Source organism: Mobula hypostoma, chromosome 13, assembly GCF_963921235.1.
Source record: "Mobula hypostoma chromosome 13, sMobHyp1.1, whole genome shotgun sequence".
Taxonomy (NCBI): Eukaryota; Metazoa; Chordata; class Chondrichthyes; order Myliobatiformes; family Myliobatidae; genus Mobula; species Mobula hypostoma.
The window spans coordinates 79488619-79503426 of NC_086109.1; positions in this window are offsets into that span (position 1 = coordinate 79488619).

Here is a 14808-nt window from a genome sequence, read left to right on the forward strand (position 1 = left end):
TTCATGGAGTCAGAGAGTAATACAGTGTGGGTACAGGCCTTGCAGCATGACGGGTCCACACAGCTAATCCCAATGTCCTACGTTGGGCCTACATCCCACCTCTCCGTTTATCTTTCAAAGTGCTGCTTGATTGTTACTATTTTACCTTCCTCTGGCTCATTCCATATACTGATCACCCTCCGAGTGGAAAATGTTGCCCCTCAGCCTCCTTTTAAATCTTCCCTTCTCACCATAAGAGCAGAATTAGGCCATTCAGCCCATCAAGTCTGCTCCACCATTCCATCATGGCTGATCCCGGATCCCACTCAACCCCATACACCTGCCTCCTCACCCTATCTTTGGATGCCCTGACCGATCGGGAAACGATCAACTTCCACCTTAAATATACACATGGACTTTCCCTCCACTGCAGTTTGTGGCAGAGTGTTCCACAGATTTACTACTCTGGCTAAAAAAACATACCTCCTTGCCTCTTCTAAAGGGTCTCCCCTCAATTTTGAGATCGTGCCCTCTAGTTCTGGATGCTACCACCATAGAAAACATCCTCTCCACATCCACCCTATCTAGTCTTTTCAACAATAGTTGTAAACTTGCACTCAGTGACCACTATATTAGTTACACCTGCTCGTTAATGCAAATATCTGATCAGCCAGTCATGTGGCAGCAACTTAATGCAAAAAAAGCATGCGGACATGGTCAAGAGGTTCAGTTGTTCAAACCAAACAGCAGAATGGGGAAGAAATGTGATCTAAGTGACTTTGACCGTAGAATGATTGTTGGTGGCATATGGGGCGGTTTGAATATCTCAGAAACTACGATCTCCTGGGATTTCCATGCACAACAGTCTCTATATGGTGCAAAAAAAATCCAGTGAGTGACAGTTCGTTGGTGTAATCACCTTGTTAATGAGAGAGGTCAGAAGAGAATGGCCAGACTGCTTCAAGGTGAAAGTTTACAACTGTAGTGCTTGTATACACTGGAATTTAGAAGGATGAGAGGGGATCTAATTGAAACCTATAAGATTATTAAAGGATAGGACACACTAGAGGCAGGAAACATGTTCCCGATGTTGGGGGAGTCCAGAACCAAGGCCACAGTTTAAGAATAAGGGGTAGACCATTTAGAATGGAGTTGAGGAAAAACTTTTTCACACAGAGGGTTGTGGTTCTGTGGAATGCTCTGCCTCAGAAGGCAGTGGGGGCCAATTCTCTGGATTCTTTCAAGAAAGAGTTACATAGAGCTCTTAAAAACAGCGGAGTCAAGGGATATGGGGAGAAAGCAGGAAAAGGGTACTGATTGTGAATGATCAGCCATGATCACAGTGAATGGTGGTGCTGGCTCGAAGGGCTGAATGGCCTACTCCTGCACCTACTGTCTATTGTAGTGTGCAGAAGAGCATCTCTGAATGCACAACATGTTGACCCTTGAAGTGAGTGGGCTACAGCAGCAGAAGATCACACTGGATTTGACTCCTGTAACTAATAAAGTGTCAGCTGAGTGTATATCCTGTACGTTTTGACTCCCTTACCCTCTGAGAGAAAGACAGTTGCCATCCACCTTATCTGCGCCTTAATTTTAAGCACCTCTATAAGGTCACTCCTCACTCTACTACGTTCTGAGGAATAAAGACTTAGCCTGGTGAATCTGTTCCTATATCTCAGGTACTCTAGTCCTGGCAACATCCTCATAAATCTTTGCACTCTTTCCAGTTTAACCAGTACTTTTCTATAATAGGAAGACCAAAACTATACAGAGAAAGGTTGCCAGCAGTAAATAGTGATTTTACTGCATAGGGAATGAAAATTCCTGAGCCTTTCCCTTTGGGCTGATTTGCTTCCTCCTGAATTTCAAACTGTTCACCACAAGGTGAAAATGCCCAGGATGCAGATACAAAGTTAAGCTCCAATATATTACCTGTCAGATACTTCACCGAGTTGCCTCTTTGTGTGCTGTTCTCTGTCAGAGCTGAAAGCACTAAAGGTAGCAACAATTCTTTGATAATCTAAGTAACTGTCCTCAAATGCACTGAGCTAGTAACACAATAAAATCAATAATCCAGTGTCAAAAATTATTTATTGAAATACAATGCGGAATAGGCCCTTACAGCCCTTTGAGCCTTGTCCCCCAACAAACCCCCAATTTAATCCTGGCCTAATCATGGCTCAATTTGCAATGACAATTAACCTAGCAACCTGTATGTCTTTGACATACACCCACATGGTTACGGGGGGTTGTGGGGTGCGTACAAACTCCTTACAGACAGCAGAGGGAATTGAACCCAAGTCACTGGTACTGTAAAATCAGCAGGCCAGGCAGCATCTCTAGGAAGAGGTACTGCCTGGCCTGCTGCGTTCACCAGTAACTTTGATGTGTGTTGCTTGAATTTCCAGCATCTGCAGAATTCCTGGTGGGTACTGTAAAATGTTGTGCTAACCATTGTGCTGCAGTGCCACCCAAGTTATAATGCTGGCCTGGCTGTGGAGTGATCTCAGTTCAATTACTCCAAGTCACTATCCTGAATTGGAAAATCAGCAATGTTGTTGACATAACTTTTAAACGGTGAAATAAATATCGATCTGGTTCACTTTCATCACAGAAGATATGCCGCTGTCCTTGCTCATGTGGTCTGCATGTGACTGCAGTAATGGTGTTGTGGTTGTAGATAGATATTTCGGAACTAATTGCTCCAGGTAAGCTCAGAGAGCAAGCGTGAGAGAGATTTTGCTCCGTTTTCATGTGTGGTGTAAGTCTATGCACCAGACCATTGACTCCAATCATCTTGGAATTTCTTGTCATTGGACTAAAAGCTCACTTTGTTGTAGCTGATGTACCATGATAAATGAATTCATACATATTTATCTTCCAGTCTTCTGAACTGGGTAGAAGCAGGTCATCCCCTGCCCCAAGGGAGTGGATAAGAAAAATATTTCTTCAATTTAAAAGCTGTATTGACATTAACAAATGGCCTTCCCAATCACACGTGATTTTTTTCTTTGTTGTGTGGGGTGGGGGAGGGTGCGTGGGGCTCTTGAAACCTTCCTCTACATGTTGTTATCCAGGGCAGTGCTGTGGCGCAGCTAGAGGAACTTGCCTTCCTGTGCTGGAGACGCAGGTTCAATCCTAACCTCAGGGGCTGTCTGTGATGATGTGGGATCGTCTGGGTATTCTAGTTTTGTCTCCTAGCCCAGAGGTGAGTGGGTTGGTAGGTTAATTGTCCATTATAACTTGCCCCTGGGATGTTGGTGAGTGATGGAATCTGCAGGGAGCTGATGAGAATGTGGAGAAAACTCTTTTTTTAAAAAGGGGGTGGATTACTATGAATGGGTGGTTGATGGTTGGGGTTATCCAAGGTGGTGCCAGCTGTGACCTCCAATGAGTCACAGCTCAGATCCAGTTTTTATTTTGTAGGTTCATATGGATAGTTTTGGGGCACAGAGGGGAATTAGGGACCAGAGTAGGTTTTGGGAAAGGGATGTGGGGCAGTTAGAGATCAGGCCGGCATCTAGGCCTCCACTAGTTCAAAATCCAGCAACATGGACATGTGACAAAGATATTGGGCCAGCAGACCAAAGAGGACAAGGACTAGTGACATATGTCACCGTATGTTTCGATTTACACGTGATAAATAATCTTGAATCTTGGACACCCTAGATCTGAAGGGCCTTTTTCTATGCTGTATTTCCATGACTATCCCTCAAAATATTTGTATAATTGTTGCCTGATTCTCAAAGTTAATGATTAAAGCACATTCAGATTATTTCTACTAAATGTCTCTATGCTTCTATCCTCCAAGATGTTTCCCTTAGCATCTTAGAAATCTACCACAACAGACAGGATCTCCCAGTAGCCACCCACTTCAACTCTGCTTCACATTCCCATTTGGATATTTCCATACATGGCCTCCTCTACTGCCATGATGAGGCTAAACTCAGGTTGGAGGAGCAACACCTCATATACTGTATGGGTTGTCTCCAGCCCCTTGGTAAGAACATTGAATTCTCCAACTTCCAGTAATTCCCTCCCCCTCCCCCTCCCTTCCCCCATCCTAGTTTCACTCTGCCCCCTCCTCCAGCTGCCTATCACCTCCCTCATGGTTCCGCCTCCTTCTACTACCCATTGTGTTTCCCCCATTCCTTCTTCACCTTTCCTGCCTATCCCCTCCCTGCTTCCCCTCCGCCACCCCTTTATCTTTCCCCTTACTGGTTTTTCACCTGGAACCTACCAGCCTTCTCCTTCCCATCCTCCCCCCACCTTCTTTATAGGGTCTCTGCCCCCTCCCCCTACAGTCCTGATGAAGGGTTCCAGCCCGAAACGTCGACCGATCTTTTCCACGGATGCTGCCCGACTTGCTGAGTTCCTCCAGCGTGTTGTGAGTGTTGCTTTGACCCCAGCATCTGCAGATTATTTTGTGGCTTAGAAATCTTGTATTGAATGCTGTGTAAGTTCATATTTACAAATGTCATTGCATTTGCGGAGTGAATTTCTTTCACACCTCCTTTCTGCAGTGGTTAATTGAAATGGTGTCAGTTGCTTATTTTCCCTAGAATTCTTATTGGCTGTTGTGAGGAAGGCAACAACAATGGTTGTAGATAGTAAATGTGTCCATTGAGGGCCTGTGTCATAAGCCAATCAGCTTGCTCATGCAGTATCTGTGTTTCTTACAGTTTAAACACATTAGATGTGCTGGGGTCACACGGTCTATATCTGGGCTTCTCCGACAAAGTTCAGCATTCCTTACGTATCAGGAGCAGTGAAGCTGAAAATCACACCCATGAGTTTTATTTTCCTGCCCAAACTGCAGGAAATTATTAGTCTACATAGGGAACAATAATACTCCCAATTATTCCCAATACAGACCTTGTATCACTTAGTACTAGGTACCCAGTACTTGATTTCTTTTAATTCTTCTGCCTAATTCAATATGTATTCTGTGTGTTCTGCTTCCCTCAACAATCTTACACCATCCCTGGATTTACAGCACTGTACTTCATTTTAAAGCACATTAATTTACTGAGCAGCTCGGGGTTGGAAGGCCAGTTCCTTGAGGACACTGCTGGTTACGGCTGCCCAACTGAAACTAATAGAATTGATAACTGTTCTCTGCTATCTACCAGCTAGCCAATTAATAATTCAATTTAGAGTGTCATCTTGGATCCCGTGGGGATTCAGTCTAAAAGTTACATTTAGAAACGGAGTTGTAGATAAACAGCCTAATAACACACTAATCAATTCCTGCAAAATTGATTGAAGTTCCACTATTCGCAAAAGAAGTATAATATACAAGCAAGTGTAAATGCAAAACCTACTGATATGATTGAACTGATTCATGTAAAAGTTCTTAAATAAAACAGATTAATGATAAACAAGTGATCTTTTAAACGTTGATTTATTGCTCAATTAAGCATGGCAGTTTATATGGTTTCATGCAACATAACTGTGAACCTACTTCTCAGTTCCACAGACATCCATTAGTACCTTTAAGACTATTCTCAATTAATAAAAATGAATATTATGTTCAGCACTATAAACAGTTGCAGCATAATTATTACCTACTTACTGCCTGTTACACCACTGGCATTTAGGGTAGCAAGGAAGGTCCTCCATCTCTGACAGGGTTCAGGGCTTCCTTCATTGTGTCAGCAGCTTCCTCACGGTTTTCACTACTGTCAGTCATGCAGATCCTGGGTGGAGACTCAGGAATACCATCTCACTCAGATGTAGAAGGATTCTTCATTGCTGTTTACGTAACAACTTTGTCTTACCGGTCAGGGTTGTTAGCCCAGAGCTGAGCACCAGAACCTGGAGGACCGGTGGACCACTCTTAGTCTGGCCTCTACCCTTTGACCTGTTTGCTATGGGTGACCCTACCAAGAGCCAAAGCATAAAGCCCTGACTCCAGCCAACATCGCTCTCCAGGTCATTGAGGCCCACAAGCCCGCAAACCCAACAACAAGGTTGTGGAGCAACACACATAAAAGTTGCTGGTGAACGCAGCAGGCCAGGCGGCATCTCTAGGAAGAGGTACAGTCGACGTTTCGGGCCGAGACCCTTCGTCAGGACTGACTGAAAGTAGAGATAGTAAGAGATTGTTACAAGGTTGTGGTCTTCTAGGAGATATACCAGTTATCTATTAAAAGCTGATTTATTGCTCAATTAAGCAAGGTAGCTTATATGATTTCATGTAATATGACTGTGGTCCATTCCTTAGATTACTTGTCAATTTTACAGCCATCCATTAGTGCTTTTAAAACTATTCTCAATGAGGAAAAAATGAACATTATTTTCAACACTAAACAGTTGAAGCATAGTTAATATAGATCCTCTAATAGTGCTGTTAAGTGTGTGTCAGCTGCAGTTTGGTGTTCTATTATTAAACAAATATCCTTTTGATCTAAATAACAAATTAATCAAATGACACCCTGTGCTACAGTAACATAACAAATGAATCTTAATTCAGTCATGCTTTTAAATAGCTTAACAAGAAAATAGTTACCCAAGCAGCTTTTTCTCAAATTATGTATGCAGTGATGCAGCAAGGCGCCCCTGCAATGAGTCTCTGATTAAGGGTAACGCTGTATGTGGCAAATTTATTTTTTACTAAATATTCAGCTGTGGAAAATGCTATATGCCATTTCATATTGAGTAGACTATATTCAAAGGGGAATAAATAAAGAAGATGATTCCCCCTGATGAAAGTGTGTCATTCAAATTCTCTCGCCTGAGATACTGAGTCATTAATTATATTCAAGGCTGAGGTACAGGTTTCCTGGACTATTCTGGGGAATCTAGGATTAGATGGGAAAGTGTTTTTGAGGCCAAGTCCATGTCAGCCATAATCTTATTGAATGGCAGAGCAGGCTCAGAGCCACAAAAGGTCTGCTTCTACTTGTGCTCATTTCCGATACGCCAAAGCTGAGGGAAAAGACACTGAATAAAAAGCCATGTGAATGCAGGAATTCTTTGGAAGATGTAGAATCAATGTTTGGATGGTCTCTCCCTCTCCCTGCCGGTTACGCCACTGGCATTTAGGGCAACAATGAAGGTCCTCCATCTCTTGCTGTCCTTGGCGATCATTGTTGTTTCTGTAACAATATATATATTTTTTTACCAGTTAGGGTTGTTAGCCCTGAGCTGAACCCCCAGACCTGGAGGACCAGTGGACCGCTCTTAGTTTGGCCTCTACCCTTTGGCCTGTTTGACATGGGTGACCCTACCAAGAGCCAAAGCCAAAAGACCTGACTCCAGCCAACGTTGCTCTCCGGGCTATTGAGGCCCACAAGCCTCCAAACCACGACAAGGTTATGGTCCTCTTGGAAGATGTTACATTTTAACACACAAAAAAAGGATGGGGACTAAGCCTCATCCTCTATAACAAGGGTTCTCAACCTGGCGTCCTCGGACCCGTCAGTTAATGATAAGGGTCCATGGCATAAAAAAGGTTGGGAACCCCTGCTTTAGAAAGTTACTTTATTTTCTTCAACCCTGTTTACTACATCTGCCTGTAGAATCAAGATTTGGATGGTGCTTGGCAGCAAATAATTTTAGTATACTTTATTGGTTACTTGATGCCAAAATCACCATCGCTGTCTCGTAATATCAATCTCTTCCACCTACCATGGAAATTAAATATTCACATATCCTGATGGGCTGAAGTTTAAATGAAAGGAAGTCATGTATTTCATGTACAAGGTCAAAAGGTGCTGGAAATACTCATTTAAAGCAGAGACTGAAGGGTATTTGATTAGTCAGGGCATGAAAGGATATGGGGACAAGGCAGGAGAATGAGGTTAAAAGGGAAATGGGTCAGCTTCGTTGAAATGGAGGAGCAGATTCAATGAACTGAACGGTCTAATTTGGCTCCTATGTCTTATGGTGTGGGTACATACAGGGTCGAGACTTTAGTCACATAATTTCATATCACTAATTTTCTTTGTATCTGAAATGACCAATTCTACCACTGGTTATACATGTCTAAAATTCACTCAGACTCTTTCCCTCTCTGCCTGATCGGCCGAGAGCTTCCTGGAGCTCTGACCTACATTTCACAGCTTTTAAGTGTCATTTTGTTTGTTCTCTCTCTCCTCAACTGACCTCATTAATACATCAAACAGACAGCTTCATCCCTGGTTTATCACCATGGCAATCCTGGCCCCCACTCTATCAGAGAACTTGTTGCTACCTATATTTCTCCACACTCTCTGCAAATTAAAACTAACTTGTTTTCGCTCTTCCTCCATTCTGGTGAAGAAGTCTTCGGCGTGAAACATTAACTCTTTCCACAGATGATGCCTGACCTACTGAGTGTTTCCAGCAATTTTTATTTTTATTTTGGATTTTCGACTGTTCAGTTGCATTTCTGGTTTTGTTCACAATTTGAATTTCCCACAGAGTTCGACGGGTAAATTTAAAATAAAATTACTGTTACAAATATAGAAAATCCATATCCAGTTGTTTCCCACATGTGAGTTAAAGACCAGATTTGTATTTTGGGGATTATTATTGAGTTATAATGATTGGACATCAAGAAATATGATCCAGCACTGACCTCTGGGGAAATTCATCATTCATCTTACGCATGGGTTGGAACAAGAGCTCTCCAGATTGCCTCAAAGTTTGCGGTTGATTAGTGCACTAGGTACTGCAGAAAGGCTAGCCCTTTCCCAAGGTCATACTTTTTGTTACAGCCGTATCTGTGTCTGGTTGCACCTTGTGTCTGTCAGGTCTCAGGTTCAGCTAACTGAAGAAGTCCCCAGGCAAGTTTGTGCTTCCTGCATTCATTTGTATTCAAATTCTCCACTGTGAATTTCCTTTAGAAGATCCCAGAAAAAAGGCCACTACTATTGTAGCTTGTAAAAACATCAATGTATCATATTATCTGATAATAAGTCATAACACCAAAGAAGAATATACTCAGTGGCTACTTTATTAGGTACACCTATAAACCTGCCCGTTAAGCAAATATCTAATCAGTCAATCATGTGGCAGCAGCTCACACAGACATGGTCAAGAAATTCAGTTGTTGTTCAGACATCAGAATGGAGAAGAAATGTGATCTAAGTGATTTTGCCCATGGACTAATTGTTGGTGCCAGATGGGGTGATTTGAGCATCTCAGCAACTGCTGATATCCTGGGATTTTCACGCACAACAATCTCTAGAGTTTACAGAGAATGGTGTGAAAAATAAAAAGCATCCAGTGAGCGCCAGTTCTGTGGGTGAAAATGCTTTGTTAATGAGAGTGGCCGGATTAGTTCAAACTGACAGGAAGGTGACAGTAACTCCAATAAGCACATGGTGTGTAGAAGAGCATCTCTGAATACACAGCACGTCAAACCTTGAACTGGGCTACAGCAGCAAAAAATCATGAACATACACTCAATGGCCACTTTATTAGGCACAGGAGGTAGAGAAAGTGACTCCTTCGTTTACCTGGGTTCAGAAGTGGAAGTGTTGTTTGCATTGTAGTATTAAAGTATATATCACTTTCAGGTTCTTCATGACTCCGGGAAGTTTGGTAAATTCTCCAGTTGCTGCTAGAACAGAAATACTGTATGGAAGGGGGAAGTTGCAAAGCTGAAGAATGTAATCTCTGCACATAACCCAGGGTAATACTGAGGAGGTAGTGCATTGTTCAAAATACAGCCTTCTCAAGAGAAGGTCACATCCGTGCTTTCAGATGGATCTAAAGAACATCGTGGCAACATTTCAAAGACAATCGGGAAAGGTTGCTGAATGAGGATTACTCCATTTTGCCTATCAAACAGCATTGCATGTTTAATCATAAACACAAGAGATTCTGCAGAAGCTGGAAAACATCCAGAGTAACACACACAGATTGTTGGATGAACTCAGCAGGTCGGACACCACCTACGGGGCAAGGGGGGAGTGTATGTTTCGGTCTGAGAACCTTCCTCAGGTTCTGATGTAGGGTCTTGGCATGAAACTTCGACTGTTTATTCGTTTCCATTGATGCTGCCTAACCTGGTGAATACCTCCATCTTTTTGTATGTGTTACATTGCATGTTTAATGCATTATAAACTATTTTGGGAGGACAAATTGCTATCAAAAACTTTTTTTTCTCTCAAAGGGAAATTCTAGTTGGACCATTATCATCATTGAGGGTTTAATTTTCGGTGTGCTGCTTTAACTGACCAGACGATAATAGGTTTTTAAAATAATGATGGCAGAACACAGAAAAGGGTGTCCCTAAACAGCGAACACGCTTTAATTTTTGCTTATTGTAGTTGTGATGTGAAGTAATAATCAATAGAATGGAATTAAGTTCATATGGTCACAATGCACTGTAGAAATATCTTGCTTAGGTCCGAGCTGGAATTCAGTTGCCTAGCGCAGCCATTTCTTTGTTCATTGGGAATAAATACTTAGCTTAAATAATGTGGGCATGTGTACAGCTTCCTTCAGGACAGAAATGATTAATCAGGCTGTCTTCGTGCAGAATGGCACACGTTTCCTCACTCTTTCAATGGTTTACTGTGGTGCGTCCTGACCTGGCTGGATTCCACTTGTTAAGATTCAAGACTGCTTATAGTCATTCTCGAGTGTAAGGGAGAATGAAATGATCATTACGCTGCATCCGATGCAGCATAAAAAACACAAAAGCAGTCCTTTAAAGCATAATGTACAAGTACGCTGTTGAGTGTGACCTATACATTAGGTCAGCTTCTATACATAGATTGATTGCATACACATAAAGTGACACTAAGTGCAGGGGTATCTGTTCATGAGGTGATTCTCACAGGAAGTGATAACATGATGAAGTGACCCTTGGCAAGAGGATTTCGTCTAGGTAGAGTAGGGTATGTGAAAACTCAGGAAGACGGTGATAGTGCAAGTGTGCAGGTTAAACCTTTCTCCCCAACTCTTTAAAATGGGGCAGCACAGTAGCATAGCTCAACGCCCGCCACTGTCCGCAATGAGTTTGTACGTTCACACGGTGATCGCATGGGCTTCCCCCAGGTACGCCGGTTTCCTCCAACATTCCAAGGATGTACAGGTTAACTGGTTAATTGACCACATGGGTGTAACTGGGCGGCATGGGTTCACTAGACTGAAAGGGCCTGATATCATGTTGTATCTCTAAATAAAATGGTGGAAAGTCTTCAATCTTTCCTCGATGTGGCATTGGGCTTCTCCTTTGATGAAAGTTCCTGTTGAGGACCTGTTGAGTTCCTCCAGTACTTTTGTACGTGTTACTCTGGATTTCCAGCATTGTGTTCTTTATCTTTTGTGGGTTTTTTTTTATGGTGCATTGGATCTGGAGTAACAATTATTATGTTCTCCTTTACACTTGTGTACAGGAAATGATATTAAACAATCTTGAATCTTGAATCTGCAAAATCTCTTGTGTGTAATGATTGTTTATGTCGCTGAATCACACAGTGCTCAGACTGCACCTTGAATACCATGCACAGTTCTGGCCTCCTTATCTGAGGAAAGAAGGGAGTTTGGTGAAGGGTCATCAGAATGACCCCTGGGATGTCAGCACCAACATATAAAGAGCATTTCCACCATTTATGTTCATTGCAGTTTAGAAGATTGAGGTAGGGTCCCATAGAAACCTGCAACATTTCAGCAGGACTGGACAGATAAATGCAGGACGGATTTCCCGTTGGTTGGGGAGTCAAAGATCAGGGGTCATGTCTAAGGATAAAGGTTAAGTCAGTTGATTATGCAGATGGCAGTGAAGATGTAACTGAAGAGCAACCTGTAGAGGAGCAGGAGGAAAATGATATTGGTGATGAAGACAATGACTTTGCTAACATTGAAATTGAGGATCAGTGTGAAAATCCTACCGAGTATACAACCAGCAGCATCACCTCTACCATGAAGGCAATTGAAGTTGAGAGAGGTAATATAGATTATAGGTTTTTCGTGTAGTCCTGTAAGTTAACCCCTAATCACAGCTAGTTTTGTAACTAGGTTGAATTGATTTAAACTGTTTTAAATGCTATGATAATGCAGAATGATGGCACGGGTTATGGTTGGCAGTTTTGAGCCCTTATCTAAGAAAGGATTTGCTGGCATTGGAAAGGGTCCAGAGGAGGTTCTTGACAATGATCCCGGGAATGTAAGGGTTAATGTATGAGGAGCAATTGATGGCTCTGGGCCTGTACTCACGGGAGTTTAGAAGAATGAGGGGGATCTCATTGAAACCTATAGAAGAATGATAGAGTGGATGTGCAGAGGATGTTTCCTATAGTAGGCAAGACTAGGACAAGTGGGTACAAGAGATGTCCCTTTAGAACAGAAATGAGGAGAAATTTCTTTAGCCAGAGGGTGGTGAATCTGTGGTACTCTGCCACAGACACCCATGGGGATCAAGGTATTGGGTATATTTATGGCAGAGTTTCATAGATTCTTGATTAGTAAGCATGTCAAAGGTTATGGGGAGAAGGTAGGAGAATGGAGTTGAGAGAGATAATAAATCAGGAATGGTGGAATGGTGGAGCAAACTCAATGAGCTGAATAGCCTTATTCTACTCCTATGTCATATGGAAACTGAAATAAGGGAACTTTTGTTCCCCAGAAAGTGGTGAATCTGTAAAGTTCTCTACCATAAAAACTAGAAGAACCCAAATCATTAAGTATATTCAAGATTGAGATAGATTTTTTTTCTAAGGGCTAAGGGGATCACGGGATATGGAGAGAAAGCGGGATATGGGTTTTGAAGTTTTAAGATCGTTCTCAATCATATTGAATGACCTACTCTTGCTCTTGTCCTGTTTTTCTGTTTCTAAGTTTCTATACAGGCAGACAGGAATCATTGCTGCTCAGGAGACTATGAGCATAGGGTAGGGTTTGAGGTCTAAGCCTTTGCATAATCTTTATAATCGGCAGAAAGTTATGCTGGTACTCCAGAGGTTCTAGTAAACTGTGCCATTGATACCTGTTCACCTGTGCTCCCGAGATACGGTAAAAGATGCATGTTCTCCCAAGTTTCATTGGGGAATCTGATAGTGTCAAATGACAGAGCATGTTGGTAGAGGAACTTTGTCCTTGTTACACTATATAAAGTGGCAGTAAGTACTATACTGAGCCGTGCTGCTCACATTCACTGTACAGAGTGTAGTGGAATACACTCATCAGGGCATTCCATGAATCAATTGTGCTACTTGACGTCAATCATGAGAACTGAAACTCCATTGTCCACATGGATTCATCCAATTTTTTTCTTCAATTGTGTTCAAACTTGGTTACATCCTGTCAGTAAACTGGGTTGTACAGTGGTTCTTTAGAATTTTCTCCTGTAGTGATCTCTTGTGATGACCACAGTATTCTGCTTTGTGCGGGGGAGGGCGGTTGGTGGGGGGCATGGGTTCAATGTTTTTGTTCCGTTTTATGTGGGGGAAGGGAGTTTGGAGGTTGATGATCGGGATGCTGTTCTTTTTTGTAAGGGGTTGGGTCTGATGTTTCTCTCTGAATGACTTTCATGTTCTTTCTTTGTCTCATGGCTATCTGGAGAAGATGAGTCTCTGAGTTGTACATGGAAACATACTTTGATGATAAACGAACCTTTGAACATTATCCAAGACACTTTGCTTTACCAACACTAAGAGTGCAAAAACCGAGTCCACTTAGACATAATTCAGTTTAGGAAAGGAGCTTTGTAATTATTTATATGAAGTGGAATCAAACTTCTCCCAGGGATAACTAATTCTGTTTATTCCTAGTCTTTCATAACAGGGTCTCTTCAGAGATTTAACAGCTTAAAATTTTAGTAACTTTCATGTTCCTCTTTTTTTATGCGCATTATGAAGGATTATAAATTATCATCAGATTATCCAGTCACTCCAAGTGAAAACATGGCAGCACATGACTGCTGGTATGTATGTGCCATTGTTTTTCATCAATAGTCCAATTAAATCTTTATTGCTATTTGTGCCTGAACCCTGTGCAAATGATGAATGATAAATTAATATCAAGAGCATTTTTGAGATATATTTAAACATTCTGTGACTGACACCATGTTCCCTCCAATTTGTTGTCTGTGTTGCCTTCACTTAATGAAACCTAATGAAACTTAATGAAGAATTAAATAAATCCTTCACCCTTTCCATGAAACTAAGCAATACCTGAGCATTTTTATATTGTGTGTGTCCTTGGATATGGTTTTAGCATTGATGCCATCTGTCTGCCTTTGAATTGCTAATAAAGAGCTCATTGTGTGGTTAGTCATACTTTCCAAGGCTTTTCTGTTCAGCTGATTTCAACCCACCTGATATGTTTATAACTTTAGCTTTAGGTGTGATTTTTAAAAAACTTTATAAATTATTTGCATTAGTTTTTATGTAGCAAACTAACACTAAGAAAGGGTTCTTGGGTCTACAAGCTAACATCATAAAGGCTTTTTTTTGAGTCTCTTTTATTAAAGACAAAGGAAAAGACTGTTTACTTGTTACCTTCTTTCGGTATCTGTTCAAAGGACATATTTGCCTATTTCTTGGTATCCGTGGCAGGGAGAGCTGAATGTAACTGTGTGTTATGCAAGCAAATAGTGATGCTGAGGGACGTTTGTTGGTTTGCTTCTGTTAGATCATAGCTGAAACAAGTATGTGTTTTTCATTAAAGTTTGTAGCACTGAAACAACACTTATTATTGTTGTATAAACCCATCTGCCACTTTATTAGGTACACCTGTACACCTGCTTATTAATGCAAATATCTAATCAGCCAATTATGCGGCAGCAGCTCAAATCATAAAAGCATGTCGACATGGTTGAGTGGTTCAGTTGTTGTTCAGGCCACACATCATAATGTGTGATCCAGGTGACCTTGACCGTGGAATGAT